The following is a 20,776-nucleotide window of genomic DNA, read 5'->3' as shown; positions in this document are numbered from 1 at the left end:
TTTGCTGTGTTGCTCTTCTTTAAAGTGCTAATTTGGTTTTACTAATATATTTTCAATGTTTGGGATTTGCAGAGCTTGTAAGAACACATCAGACCTGTCAGGTTTACAAGTCCACTCACCACCTCCACCCCCTTACATATATTTTTAAATAGCTAATTAGAAGATAATGCCAATGGAATGAAATAGTGTCATAAGATAATGATCTCACACCACTATAGAAATGGTAAGTGGAAATGTTTATTTTCAAAGGAAAGAAACACTGATCATGTGCCTAATCCTATATTCTTAAACAAGTAAAATTCCTCTGGATTTCAGTAGAGCCTGAGGTGACAACATCCTATTACTGTGGCAGTGTTTCTGGATACCAAACGGCCGTAAGTGATGCAGTCATTTTCTCCAAATGATACTGGTGCAGTATTGGAACAGATGTTTCCCTTACCTTTATTAGCCTGTTGTATCTTCTAACTTGGAGGACAAATTTTGCATGTTCTTCATTGCACCAGCTTAGACGACCGTTTTTAAAATATGTGCTTTAGGAAGCAGTGAGCTGTGGTTTGGATGAAGTTATGCTTATTTTTAACTTACTGACAGTTCATAGTGGTGAAACATAAGTCTCAGTTGTCACTGCAGGCTCCCTTTGGTACACTGAGAATCCTCTCTGTTTAAGACGAAGATGGCCTTCCCTCTGTCCTTCTGGAATTTTGGACAAGGGTTGTCTTAAGTTCACCTTTCAGGAGTCAACCACCTTCCCTTTGTGGTGGGGTGAGGGACTACTCACAGGTAACAGGTACAGGTGCATTAGCTCTCCTGGACTCACTGTTCCTGTTCCCCAGTAACAGAATTGAGATAATGTGGGGCAGATTTACCTCTCACTCAGGCTCACCCTTGTGTTTGTACTCCCACCAGCAGTGCTGCTGGGGGATGTGTTGTGCAAATTCTTTCCCAAATCACCTTCCAGGGAGCCTCTCTCTACTACGAGGTAGCAGTAACGGGGTGACTACGTTCACCTTTACTGCCTCCCCCAGGCAGGCCCGCTTTCTACTGCAGCTCTGGACTCACTTTAGATGCAGGGCTGTCTTAAAGACAGGGGAATACTGCAGTGGAAATTGGAGGCAGCTACAGAGCTGCTTGCAGAGAAAAGCCTGATATTGAAAGCATTGAGGTTTATCCTGGTCAGAATTAACTTGCACAAGTTGTCAGTTCTTCTCCATGGAAGGTGGTCACTGGTTTTCAGAAATTACTGCTGTTTTTACTATTAATGAAGCTTCATCTTTCCATTGGATCATCTCTAACCTGCTGTAATTGTTTTTATTTTTTACCTTGTTCACCAGTTCATGTCTAAATACAAGAAGATGTTTATATTGCATACATTCAGCTTTAATTGGCCCTTAAAAGAAGGTGTTGATTAGAATCTTCTCAACATCAACAGCTCGCTCGCACAACATTCTCTAATTACTGTTTATTAATTTAGTTCAAGTGGCATAGTTGAAAGCCCTGCTCAGATGGGAGAAGTAAATTGTCACTGGTATTGAATATGTAAATTATGTGCCATGTAAGTTTCCATGAAGAATGTTTAAAGTTAAATGTTACCCACATAAAGCCTTCCAGTTTCATCTAAGCCAGCCATATGACAGCTTTGCAAAAAGTGTCATGAAAATTTACCAGCTCTGGCAAAAAAAGTACTTGCCTATCCTTTACTTTTTTCCATTAACATAATCATGATGATAATAATAATTTATTTGCCCATCAAAAAAAAAAAAGTAATCATTCATTCTGTCTGGCTGGAGATTTGCAAAGCTGCCAATTGAATCTGAATTACATGTTGCTACAGTATAGACATTCAGCAGCCTGGATTTTTTGCCCTAGTGCAGTAACCCTCCCTTCTCTTTAATTAGCTGATAAAGTCAGAATTTCTTTAACAAAGTACTCATTAAACATTGCCTTGTTACATTACTTTAAAATGCAATTAAAAGTTTTAAGAGTGTCGTGGAGTTTGTGTGCCATTGTCAGCATCCATGTCACTCACTATCGGTTTCCACCCACCCACACAGATCAGAGGCCTCCTGTTAAATATAGATGGCACTTCATAGCATTTCTATATAGACTAGGCATAAAGCAATATCCTGAGGAGGATGACCTGACCGCACCTTATATTTCTGGAAATAAGACAGAAATGGAAGGGAGGGCATTCTAGAGGAAGGAGGAGCTCAGTGTATTTGTTGTCCTTCCACCACTGCAGTTCTCTCCCTATGGCCCTTTGTGTGGGAGTAGCTGCACATTGCTGGTAAGTGTGCTGCTTCCAAGTCTTCCCAGACAAAGCTGCATGGGAATACCACATAGTTATTCTATTATGCATCTGAAACTAGAGAGACCAGACATCGCGTTAAAAGAGAATGAAAAATATCCAATGCCTGAATGCTGCCTGGGCCTTCACCCAGTCCTCACACTCTCGTTGGCTGCTGTTATCATGAATGGCACTAATGAGTTCCAGGAAATCTCTACAACAAGCATTATGTCACATATGGTTACATCATTCCCTCTAACCTCTAGGGCTTCCTGTTGACATCTTTGGAGTTCTTCTACTACCAAATGGTACTAGAAGAAATGCCAAGCTGTATTTTTATCCACTTCTGTCTGCCAAAAGGAATTCAAATGTTTCCCTTTTGCAGGTTTCACCTGCTGGGTCTTATCTTTGCTTCTTAAAATGAGCAAACCTCAGTGGGCCTTCTCAGGGTCTCTCCAGATGTTTGCATAAAGGATGGTAAGTGCATGTGAGGGGTTATTGAGACAGAAGGGGCTAATGCCTCTGCAAAATGTATTTCTTCTTAATGTCTGCCAAATTGCTAATCCAGCCTGTCAACTGTGTAACCTCGGTTATTAATTCCACCCCAGGAAGCTGTTTCTCTGTTTCATTCTTAATTCTTTCCTAGTAGGTGCTGCACCCCAGTGTGGGCAATGTTTCACCCTCTCATTGATTTCAAGCATTGTGCTGCTTGGCATTCCCCTTTCTCGGCCATCTCCAAAGGTAGGAGCCATTTCTCTCTTGGAACAGACAGTGACACCCCATCAGCTTCTCCTTGCAACCCCCACTTGTCCAACTGCTTAGCTGAAAAAAGCGGGGCTCAAAGTCTTTCCAGATCTAATGAGCAAGATTTTTCCTTCTCAAAAACTGCTGTGCTCCTTGGTTTGTGTGTTTTTTATTCTTATTATTTGTCTGGTTTATACCTTCCTTTCATTCTAAGAGTTTTATTTTTGTGGCTGTTTCTGTGTTTATTCGCTGCTGCAGTAGGTATCAACAACATGATTAAATTCCAGCTCTGACTGTTGCAACATAAGCGCTCTGCCTTCATTATCTGCAGTGCCTAAAACTATTTGATCTCTAATAAGTTCACCTGCAAGTGTGCCTCATTTGCATGATGAGGCTAACTGGTGCAGCCTGGGTGCATATTGGTCTGTGATTTCAGTTTCTCTTCGATCAGATGCATCAAACAGAAGGAGCTATTAGAATTGCCAGCGACTGTATTTTTTTGTGTTAATCATGCCAGAATACTGGGAGTCCCAGGCAGCCTTACCAGGCTGGAGAAATCCAACGATAAAAAGCATGGGAGTGCTTCTGATATCAGATCACATACAAAACAGTGCTGTGCTGGGGATAGCTGGTCTGGTTTGATGGCACATAGTGTTAAGATCACACCCTGCTCCTGAGCATGTTATTCAGTAGCTTCCTTTGGTGAGCTGCACATCCCATTGCTCCAACCCCTGAGGGAGCTGTGTCACCCAGCAAGGGCCTGTCTCCTGACCCATCGGGCTCATAGCTGGAGGTGTCCTTCAGCATCTCTGAGAGTCTCTGCCTGACTGTCCCCAGCTCACATTCATCCGCACTGGTCCTGCACTTAGATCCAGTTGACATTTATATGGCAGTAATACCAAGGGTTTTACTGTCCAAAGTATGTAGGAAGAGAAAATGCACCAAGCTTTTAGGAACCTGAACCCTTTTTGTGTCTGAAACGGAAGCAGCAGACTTCAAAGCTAAATATAAGAAGAGAACAGTAGCTCAGTGATTGTGAGATTCGTAGCAATAGTGCTGAAAATGTGTCAAGTTGCCTATTTCCTCTCTAGATCAAGCTCAGGATAGGTTTGTGTGTTTTAGTGTGTTCAGCATGACTTCAAGAAATGTGATTTTCCCCATTGCAGCATCCCTTACTTCTCTGGTTTCAGATTTCAGCTTCTTACATTGCATTTTCATTTGAGACAACTTTTAATTGAGCTGAATGATCTCTGAGAACATCAAAATGTCTCTCATTGATCCGAATGGGTCCTAGACTGAGTTCGCATTTCATACACAAAACCAACTGTTTTCTTTTGCTCTTGGGCTCACACAGCTCACACGATAAAAAACTAAACCAAGCAGAACCAAACAAAAGAATTCTGAGGAGCTCATCAGCAGTACTTGCAGTAATTTTTCCCTAGCACATACTTCCAAGATTTTTTTTAAATGTCATTCATACATCATCTGCCCCAACAGACAATAGTTGTTCCAGAGAAGCTGTTGCTCTCTATTAGGTCAATGATCAGTGAACTAAACATTTTCTACTTAGGCCTTCATATGATAAAAGCCTAAGAGCTTTGAAGGAGCCATTACAGACTATTGCCTAGAAGAAATATCCATTTGAAAATTCAGCAATTATGTACTTCTATAATAGCGTGTAAAAGGAGCTCTGGACCCATTATGGGTTATTGAGTAAATAATGTATTTTTAAAAGTGTCTAAGTAATTTATATGATAGCCTGTATTGGCAGCAAAGAGTGATTGTAGACTAAACATTCTGTCTTTCTCTCTTTTTAAAAATCTCATTTAAATCCCTAAATAGCAATTAAAGAAAGAAATCCCTGATGCAGTTTCAGTATTTCTATAGTAGTCAATAGCTAATGGCTCTGACTTTGCTGCACTGAGGCTGCCATTTTGTGCTGAGACAGTTTTCTCTGGTCTGACTTACTTTTTTTGTCTTGATTGGATAAGACAGGAGGCTTCATTATCAACTATAATGTAGAAGTGTCCAGAGGCCTCCTGGAGGTCAGACTCACAGTCATCAGACCTACCCATAATCAGGAGCAGCCGCTAGCCAGAAGAGCCACCAGCCCAGAGAGAGAAGACAGGAAGATGTCTATCCCTATTTGGGGGAAAAAATGAGTCTTGGACAGAGGAAATATGTTATCTGAGATCATGGAGGGAACAAAGAACCTCTGCCCCCCAAATCCAAGTTTAGTTTCCCTGTTTTATATGTGGACCTTCCACAGAGAGGCTGTGCATCTGCTAATGCAAACTGCTCCTCTGTCAGGTGACCTCAATAGTCTTTCTTCAGATCTCTGCATTCAGTCCTCTCAAGCACAGATGCTGGTCAAAGCAGATAGGAAAATACTGCAGTTAAAAAAATTTACATTGTAGCAACAATGTGTTATGAAACAAGCTGGAAAACAAACTTGTTTTCCTCTTGTAAGCACAGAGTAAGTTTCCTTAGTCCTCCCATTTATTTACATTCTGCTTCCTGCCATAACGAACATAGCATAGTCATCTCTTTAATAATTTTCTGTTAAAATTTGAAAGAATAAGTTGAAACAGCTGTTTTTTAAAGAAACAGTGGTGTTTGAGCTGCTCTGAATTTTGGACATTATCTTGGGATCTCCAAATATCTGTTAGAGCAAGCAGCCTTCAGTGCCCCAGGGACAGTACTGGACTTCTGTACTACCTGTGCCTTACAATATTGCAAAGGGCCTGACTTGAGGCAGCAAAAGTAAAACTATTTTCTTCCTATGATGATGCTCCATCTTAACTCTTTTTGATGGTACTTCATCTGGCATAAATTTGAGACAAAGTCACTTAATTTGGTGCTCTGGAACCTGCAGGTCCAGACCTGTGTTGTAACTAATTTTGTACATGAAACACCTTACCAACCAGCAGGAAGAAAGCATCTGTTTTCCATGACTGCCAGGAGCTCTGATTTCCCTCTTTAGAGGCTGTGTAAAGTCTGCTCCTTTATATGTGTATTCAGAGCATATTGTGTGTGCTTCCCTATGCTCTTCAGTCATATCTCAAGAACATCACCTTTAGACCTGAATTTGAATACATCTGTTTAATTTCTCATTGTTTAAGGAAAGTGCTTCTGATGCAATGAATAGAAGTGTGGCATTGTAGCTGCCTTCTGGGAGATGTCAAGAGATAGGTCTTTGTAGTAAGGATGCTGGCATGTGAAAGTTTTTGTTTTCATGTGTTTGGAAAGACACAAAGAAGAAAAGAAATGCAAGGGTACCAATGAACACATAGTTCAGAAGACAAAAAAGAAAGGGAGTGACTTAATGTAGAAATGGTAGGGAGAAAGGTGAAGTAAAAAATGGTGAAGAACTGGTAACAGAGACAGAAATAAATGAAGAAACAAGGTGAAAGGCGAAAATACATTGAAGTTGTATTCGAGCAAAACATATAATGCCTAAAAAAGCAATCGGTCTCTCTCAGAGTTAGACTGTATTTGTCACTTAGGAGAGTTATCTGTTGGGATAATTGACTGGCGTGATGATGAAGTACCTATCACTGGAGCATTTCTATGACAGAGTAGTCAGAAATCTAGGGAATTCTGCCAGCTATTGGATGAACCCTTCCAGTTCTATTTTCTATGACCCATAATACATCCCATAATACATGAGTGGGAGCAACTACCTCAGTAACTGTGTGATCATGGAAAACCTGTTTCTGACCTGGTCACCTCCTCACTGAAATTCTCTATGATCTCAAAGAGTAAACAAGGCATATATTTGGAAATTAAGTCTATGAGGAAAATTAATATAGAAGGAGAAAAAAAGAAAAGGAACTGGTTGACTGCAGACAACATTTTCTTCTGACCTATGGACCCAATGCCACAAAACCTGCAACTTCCTCCTCATATTGAGCAATGCCATTCTGCAACAAATATAAGTTTAAATACAAAGCCAAAGCCCTCACAACTTGAGTTAAAAGATCTCAGCATCTTTCTTCCAAGAACAGTTATTAATTGATCTACTGTGCTTCAACTCTACATAATTCTGTTCTCCCATTCAAGGAAAATTCCTTCTTATTTTAACAAAGGTCACACTTATGAAATGATCTGGGATTATTCTAAACTGGTGATTATTTTTAGCAAGCCACCAGTTACCATCACTCTGTAAAAAAAAGTGCAAAACAGGCTTTTAAAAGTAAAGTCTGGAGAGGCATCAGATTGAGATGAAACAAACTTTCATTCCCTCATCATGTGAAGTTTCTCAGGGCTTGCCAACAGGATCTAGCAAAGCTGAATATGCTAATGTCAGTGGTCCCCCCTTGGAGGCAGGAGACTTGGATTGCTCCAGTACATATATACATATTCAGTACAAGAAGGCACAGGCCTTTAAAGTGACCACTCCCGCCCACAAATCTGCCCTGTGGTTTTTTTTTTACACTCTGGGCCATTGAGTACAATGCTGGTAACTGGAAGAAACTGCTTTTTTTTTTTTTCCTGACAGTACTTTAGAGACATTAGATTCATTATTTGAGGGTGTGTGTGAGATTCTGGAAGTAGAATTTATGTCTGCTATGCTGTGAAATCTTTGGTATGATATTGACTCACTCATTGGCACCTGAGAGAGGTTTGGGGAATTCAGCAAGTTTTCAACAATCCAGTTTGAAAGATTAAACAGCATTATAGCTCACTCAGGTTTGTCCTAATTTTATTTGATTTTCACCATTTCTAATTGCATAAACATGTGCAGCCAAGTATGCAGGTGGGGACTGGGATGATGTACAAGGACACTCAGACTCCATGGGCAGCTAATTGGTGGACTAAGTAATAGGGCACTTGGAAAGACTGGAATTTTTGTAGAACATTCTGGAGTAAAATCCTGTCCCCATTTAAACTGAGGCAATCAAGAGAGGAAACATTTTAGCTATAGATTCTGTTGGAACTGAAGAAAGAGATGAGAGGATCTATCAGATACAGAAAAAATACAGGATGAAAGTGGTTGTTTTGGGCAAGATTCATTACTTATTTGTCCTGGACACAGGAAAAAGGTAGAAAGTCTCGAGACCATAGAACTAGCCTGATAAATATGGTGATATCAGAAGGTTTTTGATCAGAGCTAAACACAAGACAAGCAATGGTTAACAATTTCAGATAATAGCATGGCAAATGAGAAGTCATTTTGTGTGAACATTGTTATTGTTAGCAAATGCTAAGCTGTAATATTTTCAGTGATATTTTATATTTTGTTTTAGAAATTAAATCTGTTTTTTCTATGTATAGGAGAGCTCTTGAGCCCCATGTTAAAGTATGCTATGGTAAAGTGACACTAGCTGAGGTACTGGCCTGGCTGTTTATGTGGGTACTTTCTCATGAAATAATATTGCTGTCCATATTTGTTAAGGGAATGCTGCTGTTGACTTATTTTCTACAATCAAAACAGAAAGAGGGGTAGGAGGGAAAAGCCTACACTCCGGCTTTTCCTCTGCAGTGTTCTTTATCTCTGATTCAGCATCTGCACTATGAAATTTTCCATGAATGAATGAACACTCAGATGTCTTCACTTCCAGCAGAGAGGACACAACTCTCAGGCTGAATTAGGCTGTTTGGAGAGGTTTACCAAAAGCTCCATGGGTTACAGACACAAGACTGTTCTCTCACTCTGGTCTGAACTGAGCACTTGGTGGGTAAGTAAAATTTCGCTTTTTTTTTTTCCTTTCGAAAAGCAGAATAAACCACAGAAGTTGGTCACATATTTGGACCTGGACTTCCCAGTAAAGGCTTGCAAAGTCCTCTAAAAAGTCAGAATATTTAGTAAACAGATCATGAAATATTTTCTAGCAAAAAAAAAAATAGAAAATACAAGAGGGATTTAATAATGTTGAGATGTAGTTCTCTGTTAATGACTTTATTTTCTTCTTCCTCCTGTTTAGGCAGTAACATACGAACTCTGACCACATCACCGGTGTGAAATTGCTGATTAACCTTTTGACTCGGACAATTGGGACTTCTCTCAACACCAACTGGTAATGCAGAAGACCATTAGTAGTTAATATTGGGACATCCCAGCTCCAGATGTCAAAAGGTTAATGAAAAATCAAGTATCTTGCTTTTACTGGGAAACTTGGAAACCTTCCCCCCAAAACAGTTCATTTTTTCTGATAAATAAGCCAGACTGCCTGAGCTGAGAAAGACGGGTGTTTTGCTAATGTGTACAGCTGTTAATTGAAAAAGATTTGGGTATGCTTGTTCTTCTGGATGTAGATAAAAGAGAGATTTGCTGGCAAACTTAGTTGGTCTTGAACACCCCTCTGTTCAAATACACTACATAATAATCACGCTTTGTTCTTTCTGTAACAGCCATGGAGGGATTTTGAGGGGAATACTCATTTTCTTTAACTCATATCTGCCAGTAATCATTCCTGGCTTAAGACCAGCTGCCATTTATGTGTTTTATGAAAATATAACAGTTTTACACTCAAAACTATTTTCCTTTTAGGTAAAAGCTTCAGCACAAGCTGGTTCCCCGTATCTACCATAAATGCTATTTATCACAGATTTTGGTCTTTAAAACAGAAAGATAATGTTAAAACATTTTGATTACCCTTTCCTTGCTGCTATCATTCACAACCCATCTTTTCTAATTATGGTATTAGGACATTTACATAACCGGGAAAAGGGTCCTTTAACTACATTTCTATTATGTTTGGCACTTCTGTGAAAGGATATTATATTCATGTGCATTAGAGATTGCTTATAAAAGATCAAGACAATAATAGCAGATCAGACGATAAAGGTTCCCTTTTCTCCTCCCAGACAGGCTGTCTCTGACAGAAGAATACAGTTCATCAAAAGTGTCTGCAGGTTGTCAAACTCAGTGAGATTTGGGGACACTCGGAGGCTGTCATGGCCAACAAGAAGATTTTCTGTAGGGTTCTGCCATCATTCACCCTCAGGAAATAATCACTCACTACATTCTGCATGCTCTCATGATAGAGCTCTATTTGAGAAAAAAGAGCCATTTTATCAAAGGACAATATATCCCTTCTCTTGGTCCATGTAGCTTCCATTATCAGACCATAATAAATCATATTTATGTTCTCAGTTAATAAGACTGATTACAATGCAGGTTACAGGCATGGGAAAAGAAAACCAGGTGAAAAGATGTTTTAATGAAAATATGATAAGCAAACAGCTTCTTGTGAACATTTCAGGCTGTTATTTGTAATGATCACAGGCAATTTTTGATACATCTTCTTTAGCAATGGTTTAAGCTGCATAAATTGGCTTGCCACTTTATATGTTGAAATAGGAAGAATCCCAGTGTCCTTCTTATGTTGTCTAGAATCATTATATATACATTATAAGCATAAAATGAGTTTAATGTATGTGCTTTGAAAAGAAGGGAAAAACAGAAAATCAGGGAAGACTGATTTTAATGCTGCTCAGAATGATTTTGAAATTTTCTACTCATCTTTGTTACTAACGGTGCATTTTCCATGAAATTTAGGAATGACTTGTAGTGCTTTCATCTCCTTAAAATTAATATACTGTGCTTTCTGTTTCTCTCAATGTCTTCAAAGTTTTTCTTAGAGCACTGTGCAAAGAGACAGAGAGAAATTCTCCACTCAAAGTGTAAGCATATCTGCTGTTAATGCTGAGGGGAGTTAAGTGTCTGCTTCTACAGGAGAATACACCCCACTGTTCCTGAAGGCACCCTGTTGAAATGGTGCAAGAATGTTTAATTCCTGCACATGTGATGCATTCAAGGGCCAACTTCCACAGAATTTTTGTAAGTGATTAAGGCAGTTTTTTATTAGAGTAAATATTCTGATATGAGTTCAGCATTTAAGTCTATGGAGGGAAGTAGCTGATGGACTGTCTTGCTCTCATCTTGTGAAGTCTTATTTTGCTATTACATTCACCATTATACTTTCAAGATGAAGTTAGACGTTTAAGGAATAATTTCCTCCTGCTGATACATAATTTTGACTGGGTCTCTGAAATTCTACAGCACTTGTAGAACGATGGTGACAAAGACTCCTTGGTGTTGTGTCTGCAGGACCTATTCTGCTCTCTGGCATTTCCCTAAAATCACTTTTAAACGAATTTTAAAGCTTTGTATTTGTCCTGGCCCTGGAGAACCGCCATAAAATTACCTTAACCCTTTTAGGACACTTCAGAAGAGCAATACCCATATAAGAAACAGCAGACTGCTCTTCAAAGGCAATATCCTGATACAACAACAGACATAGATAATGCACTTCATGATGGAACTGCTTGATACAGAGAAAAAACATGTTGTAACTGCCTTCACTGTGAAAGGGGTTTAAAAATGCTGCCTGCCAACTCCACAAAAACCAGAGCTGCTATTTCGGTTAAAGGCCAGTGGATTGTATTTTCCATGTCAGTTTTCACTAACCTCAAACATCACTGTTATGACGGACTGTCATCCAACCAAACCAGCATTCTGTTGAGATTCAAGCAAGCAGGAAAAAAACCAAACATGAAGGAAACTTAAAAGTCCAAGTAGTAATTGGGGAGTGCATGTGAACGAACTACTTTTGTGTAACAATACTGATTACTGAATAGGAAACACTTAAAATAAAATAAACAAAAAGCAGTGCTTTCTGAGCCAGTAGTGTTTTTTTGGCTGGCAATTTCTCTTTGTTCTATTTCATGACACCAGGCTCAATGGTTGAAGGGGTGTTCTGGGCCAGATGTCAATCACAATGTCTGACATAAACAAAAATAGCTAAAAAGGCATGCCAGCATCTTCCTTTTGTTTTCCCATTAGCTCCATTTTTCTTTTCATAGGCTGACAAAAAATTACTGCCTCCAAGTGAATTCAGTAATGTCACTATATATCTAATATCTAGGAGACCTTTTGTTTTAGCTTTACTGGGCTTAACCACAAAAGACACTTGACATTGACAAAGAATCTGTCAAACATACAATGATCAGTGCAATGAAACCTCTCATGACAGAAGGGCACTATTCTGCCTCCCCCTTGCCTCCAGCAGCAGCCTGTCTGAGCAAAATATGCTGGAGCACATGTAGCAGCTGAACCATTACAGAGCAGGCCAGAAGCTGAGATGTGTCTTGTTTAAATTGTCATAGCATATTAGTATAATTAAAACTGCCAAAAGAGTAGAAAAGATAGATGGAAATGTTACATTACTTGTTTCTAGAGATTAACCTCCAGCCAGAGCTGAAATAGAGAGACATGTTTTGGATTTCTTAGAGCTCTGATATGGAAGAAAACAAGCCCAAGAGTACATCTCTCGAAGTGCGAGACATGAAGTCATAGTTCCTATATTTACACAAAAAAAGGAGAAATAGTGCTTCAGACAGACACTCTGTTTCCTCTGTGATTACAGCTCCCATTGTGGGCTGTCCTCTGCAGAGCAGTTGTATCATCTCTCAGCTAATTCACTTCCACTCCCCTCTGTGCCTGTGAGGTTTTGACGCCTCTTGGGCTTGCTGATGAGCCGATGTCACAGCTCCTCACACTGTCCCCATCTGTGGGCTTGGCTAGTGCTCCAGGTGCCCAGCCCCACAGCAGTACGCAGTGACCCATGGTCCAGGCTCCGGGCCTCAGCAGTGCCCAACAGCAATGGTCAGGTACTCATCCTGCACAGCTTTCATCCTTTGGGCATGCCCATCCCTGGGGAAGAGAAACAAATGCCTGCTGGTGGCAGGCATAGCTACACCAGCCCTGAGACTGCTCTTGAATCCAACCCCCTTGTACACAAGAGAGCCAGAAAGGGAAGACTTAGATTGCTTTGCCTAAGCTGTTTCTGCTTCTCATTGCATGGGAAGATGTTTGAACAATGGCTTCAATTTAAAATCTGACCTTTCAAATGCCAAGCTTCATGCTTGTTTCTGTGTTGAATGTATAGATAATGGCTTTCTAAAACTGACCCTGAAAATTACGTTCCCTTCATCAATGAGATGTTTTCCTTCCCATGCATCGTTACCTTTCATAACTATTCAGGACAAACTAGTTATGATCCAAATTTATAATTATGCCCTGTGTTTATATCTGGTGGTGAGAAAATTATTTAAAATCTTCTGTGTGTTTGTTCAGTTGTAGATGTTGGAACTCAATTTATCCAGAAGCTGGGGAGGACCTGAACTGGCTCAAGCCGTTCTGAAAGAGAGAAGCAGCACAACCTTCCTCTAACAAAAATGGTACATTCAAGAAGAAGCTTCAGGAATCAGCTAGGCCTCATGTTCATTTGCTTTAAGTATTAATGAACTTCAGAGCTTTTCCTCATTGGCTGATTTTCTTTACTTAAAAAGATGTTAAATGTGAGCCTTTAATTTTAGGTTCCCCCATATTTCCTGTATTTCCCAAATTTAAGTCTTCGTTAATGACTTTTCCATATAGGGTTTCTCTTAAATTTCTGTCAGGGCCTGTAGATGTGCATAACTAGTAAAAAATATGTTATCTGCATTTAGTGTCGGATTTTGGAACCCTCACTGCCAAGTCACCTCTCCACTGCATCTCACCTCACATGCATTTCTGTGTAGTGCCAGGAGAAGAATAGAAAACAGCTATGAAGTAAAAGCAGATTCTGCTCCCATTAAAGGCAATGAAAACTGTGCTTTTACTTCTACTTACTCATAATAGCGGAGAAAAATGAAGTGGAAACAAGCACAACAAAACACCTCTGCCAGCTATCTCCAAGCTAACCAAGCTTCCACTAATGAGGTGCTCTGGCATTTTAGGAAAGACAGGTTCTTCTAGAAATGGAAAAAAAACACTGAGTTTTTCTTACAGTTCTGAAAGGCTGGTGAAAAAGGCTATTTCAAAAAATGGATGACAGTCAAACTTATAATGTTGTCTGTGCTATTAAGTACCTAAAGATGCCCATACAGTTTCTTGTCAATTAAATGTTTTTACATATATATTTGGCAGCTTATTAAATATTGATACTTATATACCTTACCAAATTATTGACTGTATTTACAGGGTCATTTAAATGACCATAAAATTTTTGAGAAAGTTAATAATATCAAATTACTATAGTGGAGTAATTTTCAGGTCACATTTTCTAGAAAACTCTATACCATGGACAATCACATAATCTATTAAACAGAACAGTACGGTTTGTGGAAAAGATAATAGTCCAGATCATGAGATAGCACCAGATTTCATATTATGATTTCCAGATGTCTTTGTGAGCTTAATGCATACAGCATTGGTTTAAGTCTAATCTGCATGGCAGAAATGCAAGTTGTTCCAATTTTCTTCTCACTGGGGCTGTGTGGAGAAACAGGAGGGCATTGTTCTGCTGCTTTGTAGAGGGAAGTTTACCCGAAGGACAGGGGAGAGTTGCACCTAGCTGTGTCCACATCCTCATCTGGCTGCAGAAAGCTGGCAAATCTGCTCCTGATGTTTATCTTCCCACCTCAGCAGCCCTTTTCCTGCACACTTGTCTCCACACAGTGTCTTGGTCACCCCAAAACATTGGGCAGAACTGGCCTCCCTGTCCTGTCCCCAGCCCTAACCACTGGAAGCATCAACATTCTCTTTTGTTTAGAATGCTAGAAAAATGTGAGTTACAGCAGCCTGTCACAGCTGTCAGGCTTCTGTGACAACCTGGTTGCATTATTCTAAGCAGTGTGTGTAGATTCTCTGAAGAGACAGAAAGGCTGGAATTTGCCGAACTGAGCATCATACATACTCACCCAGAAGCTCCTGGAGTGAGTGTCTGTGCAACCAGCAGGCAGCTTCCCAGCTGTTTCCAGGGTGCAGCTTTAGAAACAAAGTTCCCTGAACATCCACTGTAAAACAATGTATTGCATCAGTTTCCTGAATCAGGGACTAGGTGAAATCACATTACATCACTGGCAGCCTGGGGAATTTACAGCACTTTGCAGGGCAGCCCAATATCCTCCTGTGCCCAGATGTCCACAAGTTTCTCGTGGGTCACATGTAACCATAAACATTAAATAGTATTTCCTCTGTTATATTCCTGCTGGAGACCATTCTACTGGTACAGGTAGGTGGGCTAGATAACAGTGCAAGGATCTGACAGGACATTTACTTTTCAATTCTAGCACTGTTGGGCTGGGAAGTGAAAAAGAGCTCTGCAAACAGAACAGGTGTCTGACATGACAGTGCAAAGGGAAAAAATGCTCAAGGCTACTTTTCCTCCATGGAAATCTCTACAAAAAATTGTCAGTTTGGGGCTTTTTGAATTTCTCTCTGGAGTCAAACATTCAGTGTGAATTTACAAAGGAGTGTGAGGAAGGAGTATTTTGGCTCCTTCAATCCTGCGTACAAAACCTCCCAGGGCTTCAGTGAGGATTTTAGCATCTCACAGTCTTCAAATGTTATGCTGTGCAAGGATGTGCTTATACATAATTTTGTAATTGAAATGGCATGTTTACTGTTCTATTTCATGCTTGATTGTGTTTTTTAAACACCTTTACTCATGCTGTTAGAAGTGGGATTATAATTAAAATGTCCTGTTGAACACCTTGTTCAGTTCAATGAAGGCATAATAGAAGTATAAATACTTGTTCTCGTTGACTCTGTGATGTCAGCACAACAAATGCAGTAAATGTCATAAAACAAATCTCTCTTTCACTAAAGCATCTGTCAGAAGGGAAGGGAAAACAGAATCTGTGACTGGGCAAAGAGGGGCCCTCCTCTTTGGAAAAAGGAAATACTTTGAGATGTTATCTGTGATATAGATGTGTTAACTAAGGCATGGAATGATTGATTGATTTATCTAGTTATGAGGCAAAAGAAAAAAAAAAATCAGAGGGGAATTTGTTCCTCTATTCACAGTCCCTTGGCCTAAAGACTAAGAAGCACTTTCTCCTACACTTGCCATTAGGAAATGCCAAGTCTGCCTGTGAAGTATTAAGGAGCAACTTATATTTATTAATATTCCTGTTTCCTTTAAATATATACAGATATGCAGACTTCAAGTCTTTATGGTGGAGTGGAACTACAACACAATGTCCAAATATTTCTGTCACTGACCAGTGGCTTCAGAACTTTAGCATAGCAATAATAGTTTCATTTTCTTTGTGTTTTCTCTTGTAGTCTAAGTTACCACCAATTATGTGATGTCTAACCTTTCTGGCAGGCATATATTCAGTCTTAAAGAGCTTTAAATTACTTCACAGCTTGAAATTACATGTAAGAAGGGATGTTCCAACATTTAGCCTAATTGATGCTTTCTTGGGCAGTTTACTTGGATACCTTGGCACAGTTTCCTCCTCTGAAAAATGCAGAGAACAATGTCTGTGTTCCTTGTGCTCTTTGATGTAATAACGTTTTTACTGTACTAAATACTAGGCTCTACACTGCACAAATCCCATGAGGTTTTAGGTTTGTGTCCTTTCACTGGCTGAAAGAGGGCTCTCAAAACCAATCCTGGGATGTGTAATATTTCTGTGCCAGAGCAGGACTTGCCAGTCAGTAGCTGCCCTATAGGAAAAGCCCATGTGATCTTTACAAAGCAGGCAAATAAGCCGACCCAAAGACTATGGAAATTGCCTTCTATGCACAGTTTCATTTTCAGCTACTTCAAGCTCAGCAGAAGCTGGACACGCAGATTGTTCACAGAATTTAGTCTTTAGAATGAAAGCAGTGAGGAAGTGACAAAGTAGGAGGTCTTTCCCCCGGGGATTAGAGAGGCAGGTGGGTACATAGGATGGTCCAGTCCAGACCAGAGAAAGATTCAGCAGCAGCAGGGATAAGGCTACAGAACATAGAACAAGCAGGACAAAATGGACAAGAATGTTGTCAAGTGGGATTGCAACAAAACTTGGTGTATTTCTTTGAATGTCTCATTATATATACAGGTGCAGCTCTACACACCCACACATGCTGCATTTATTTCAGTGTGTGATCATATAAATACCTGCAGGTGTGATACTGAAGAGATACCCATGCTGAGGCATGAATATGGAGTTCCACATCTGTATTGGCTGCCTGGTTCACACAATGAACTTGTGCAGTCAGTGGGTTCTATTTCCACCTCCTGTACGCACTTCAGAATTAAAAACAAAGAAAAGTCCATCCTGGTTTTGACATTGAACAGGATGTCATGGCATAGAACTAAAATAAGTGTATGGGACAGTCATCATAACCTCACTGTGTTGCACATTATGTACAAAATTAGGATGAAACTAATTTCAGATAAAAACGGCCACATCAATTAAATGAATAGTAATAAATCCATAAAGTTTGAATTTAATGTGTCTTTTGGAACACCTAAAACTTCAACTGGGCTTCAGTGCAGTAGCTGGTTTCTCACTTCTGGCACACACTGAGATGGCTCCTTCTCTATAATACATGGGCTGAAAATCGTGGCTACTGCAAAACCATGGTTCTGAATTTTCTGACTTGCTTACATGTAAAAATGTCTCAGCCATGGCATTACACTTATGCAGCTGGTTTAATTAAACAATAACATGACGCTAACTACTTGTCTATAAACACCCTCCTTTCAGTGTCAAAAATGTAAAACAGCTAAAGGCTATAAACTGGGGGCAACATTTTGCATGTAATTGCTGCCTACAAAGACTCAAGGTTGTCGAAGTTTCTTACCTTTTATAAGGCCTTTAGTGATAACTTTTGTTTCCCAGAGAGAAAAATAAACCTACCAAAGTTCCTTTGAACATTTCAGCAGCCTTTCATAGTGTTAGCTATGATAGTAATGGTGTCACATTCCTAATAAGGATGTATGCACACTGTGTTTTAGGAGTCCCTGCTGCTTTCTTTGTGGAAACTATCTCAGATGCTTTGGGATTATTTGGCAGTAACTTCTTTTTGCACCATGATTTCACAGAGATCTTCTCTGTTATCTTCTTTTCAGCATATTCCTTTGAAGATCTAGGGAGAAAATGTGGTGCTTGAGCATTCAGTGAAACCTGGTTTGCATCTCCATCTAACTAAAGTAAGGGCTGTCCTGTGACAGAAAATGTGAAGGGACCATAGTGCCCAAAATTCAACAAAAAATTTACATAGTATTATCCAGGCAAAGGAATAATGAGTATATGGTTAATTGAGATTTCATAGGAAAAGGAGAAAAGAAAGCACAATTTTTTTTTCACGTCTGAATGTTGTTGTTTTGCCCAGAGGGTCCCCAGCTGCCATCCATGGGTCACAACAGCGAATGTACTCTGTGCAGGCAAAGGGACCACAAGCGTCTGGAGCAGTGGTAGAATAACACTGTGCTAATGAAGAGTCTCGTCCAGGCAAATTTAACTCCCTCAGAATTAGCCTGGGTATCTCTCCATGACACATTTGTTTTAGAGTCACAGCATGTTGCAATTTTTAGGTTCTGGCAGGCTCCTATGTAGGAACTGTGTCCAAGGGTCTTTATTTCATCTGCTCCAATTGGGAAGAGTGTGGCAGTTCCTTTTGGTTGAGACTTTGCTATAACGATCTGAGCTTTAGACACTGTGAGATTGGCCCTCTGCAAAGCATTCACTTGGTGTTACAACCAGAGACAACTGAGCTCCAAAAGTGAGTGCAGACTCTGTCTACTTATTAAGTAAAGGGGCATGTGGAGAGCCCATTACTCAGTAATTGGTGCTCACTGCCAGTTAGCATTCAGCAGGACTTCCAGGATTTGTATAGACCTTACTGCCCAGAATGGCCTGGGATTGTTCTTGCCTTATTTGCTTCCACTATAATCAGCTGGTGGCTCTCTGCTTTGCAGAGCTACCAAAACCAGCTTGATCAGACTGAAAGGCACCTGGAAGTACAGGATGTCCCCAAGGAATTCATCCAGAGGGACATGGAGGTCTGAAAGATTTTGTGGCTAAGGTTGTGTTCCAGTTTTGTGAGCTTGCAGGTTTCTTCCCCTTCCACGGAAGACGAAAATGATTACTGGGACTTGTGGTAGATGATACAAATGCCTGCCTGATTGTGTAAAACCATAAGTAGGTCTTTAAAGATGAGGCCCTCAAGTGTGATGTGACTCTTTAGGCGAGACAAACTGCACTTTGGTATGGGGAGTCGAGAGAGACAGTGTGGTAAGACTGTATAGAAAAGCCTAAATAGCCATCTGACAAAAACACAGCTCTGCGGGGTACATGCCACTTGCAGCTTTGTCGTGGGGAAACCTTTGTTGTCCGTGTCCCAGCTGCTGCTGTTGCTCCCAAAGAGGCGGCTTGGTGAGGTCACGGATAGGTGTCCACAGCCCCTGGCGGGGCTGGCGGGCTCAAGCAGCCCGCTCTGCTGCCCAGGAGCAGGTGAGCTCCGGGTACGCAGGGGGAAGAAAGGGGTTCTTCTCATAGGCCAATTCCCCGCGATATTGTATTTCTTTATTTATTTACAGCATAGGCGGCATTAGCCACAGCGGCTGCCAACGCGGCTGAACGTACGCGGACAAGCTGCTCTCCCCGAGCAGGCGGGCTCTGCCGACACCTGTGAAAACCTGTCTGCACCGCAGGTGAGAAAGCAAATAACACAGGGTGCCGCCGCGGGAGTAACGCCAGCCAGCGGGACTGCCGCAGCCACGTCCGCTGTCCCCCGCCACGGCGGCCCGAGCCCCGGGGCCGGGCCCATCGGGGCCCATCGGGGCCCATCCCGGTCCCGCCATCACCGGCCCCGCGCGCCGTTCGCCTCAGCGCCCGCCAGGTGGCGCCCTTGCTCGGCGAGTGGCGTGAGGGCGGGCGGGCCCGAGAAACGCATCGCGCGCACCCCCCTGCCCGCCCTGCAATTTCGGAAGCATTATAACTAAAGTGTTTTCAACTTATTATTATGCATGAGTAAAAATTCCATGAATGTGTAACATTTTCGCCTGTATTTCCCTCTTTTCTAACATCATTTAAATTTCTCATTAATAATTTAGCAACGTTCTGGATTTTAATCACTTTTCTCATCCCCGCGGTCTCTATCCGAGGCAGCGCTCTCCTCCCTACCTGAAGGTGACATGGAGGCAGGGCTGGAGCCAGGGGCACCCGCCCCAGCGCCCTGTCCAGCTGCAGGGTGTTTCCTTCATCACTTGAAAATCCAAAGGTTGCCAAACCTAAGGCTTGAGTAGGTCACCATTAGGGAAAATTAATTTTTTTGGTTTTTTTTTTATTTGAGTTTAATTATGGTGGTATTTGTTTGATAGCTTGTTACTGTAAATAAAAGAGATAAAAGGAGCCCTTCACTCGAGCAGAGTTGTGAAATATGTACCTAATTAAAACTATTGGTGTAAGAGGCTAATAAAGTACATGTGCCTACTAGATGTCTTACTCTAATGAATCTCGGCTAACTTACTCTGAGCGATGTATTTTGGTGTTGGTAGTAAGGGCTGACTAATTATAGAATTTATCATGAGGTGCTCACGAAGGACCACAGGGGTCTGGGACGGTGAGGGGAGGGAAGGACCCCCAGCCATGGTCGGGTGCAGGAGGAGCGGAGCCCAAGCTCCCCCGAGCACAGCGGCTGCCTGCGACCCCCAGGGTGGCCACGGAGCCCTCGGGCCAGGCCCCGCGGGCTGCAGATGTGCGGGGGGCAGCCCGGAGGGGCGGTATAGGCGGCTGGCTGAGGGCTGGCTGCGGGCTGGCTGAGAGGCGGCATGAGGCAGCTGGCTGCGGGCTGGCTGAGGGGTGGCTGAGGGGTGGCTGCGAGCTGGCTGAGGGGCGGCATAGGCGGCTGGCTGAGAGGCGGCATGAGGCAGCCGGCTGCGGGCTGGCTGAGGGGCGGCATAGGCGGCTGGCTGCAGCCTGGCTGAGGGGCTGAGCGCTCCCGCTGCCCCTGGGCGCTCCTCCCCAACCAGCTCC

The 20,776-nt window shown here is 41.5% G+C and overlaps 1 long non-coding RNA gene across 5 annotated transcripts in view; it reads left to right on the top strand.

The window, feature by feature from the left end:
- Window positions 1-20,236, top strand: part of LOC131581254 (uncharacterized) — a 67,752-nt gene extending 47,516 nt beyond the window's left edge. Inside the window, exons 2-7 of one of the 5 annotated variants that reach the window (XR_009278040.1) lie at window positions 2,670-2,761; window positions 2,931-3,025; window positions 8,535-8,709; window positions 8,956-9,107; window positions 13,113-13,216; window positions 19,339-20,236. This is a non-coding gene — a long non-coding RNA (uncharacterized LOC131581254). Of the gene's footprint in view, window positions 1-2,641; window positions 2,762-2,930; window positions 3,026-8,534; window positions 8,710-8,955; window positions 9,108-13,112; window positions 13,217-19,338 lie in introns of those variants that run through there. The other 4 variants (XR_009278042.1, XR_009278039.1, XR_009278041.1 and 1 more) reach the window with 4 other exon arrangements.
- The last annotated feature ends 540 nt before the right edge of the window (window positions 20,237-20,776 follow it).

This window comes from Poecile atricapillus, chromosome 7 (assembly GCF_030490865.1).
Source record: "Poecile atricapillus isolate bPoeAtr1 chromosome 7, bPoeAtr1.hap1, whole genome shotgun sequence".
In the NCBI taxonomy this organism is placed as follows: domain Eukaryota; kingdom Metazoa; phylum Chordata; class Aves; order Passeriformes; family Paridae; genus Poecile; species Poecile atricapillus.
This window is presented reverse-complemented; position numbering and strand designations above follow the sequence as displayed.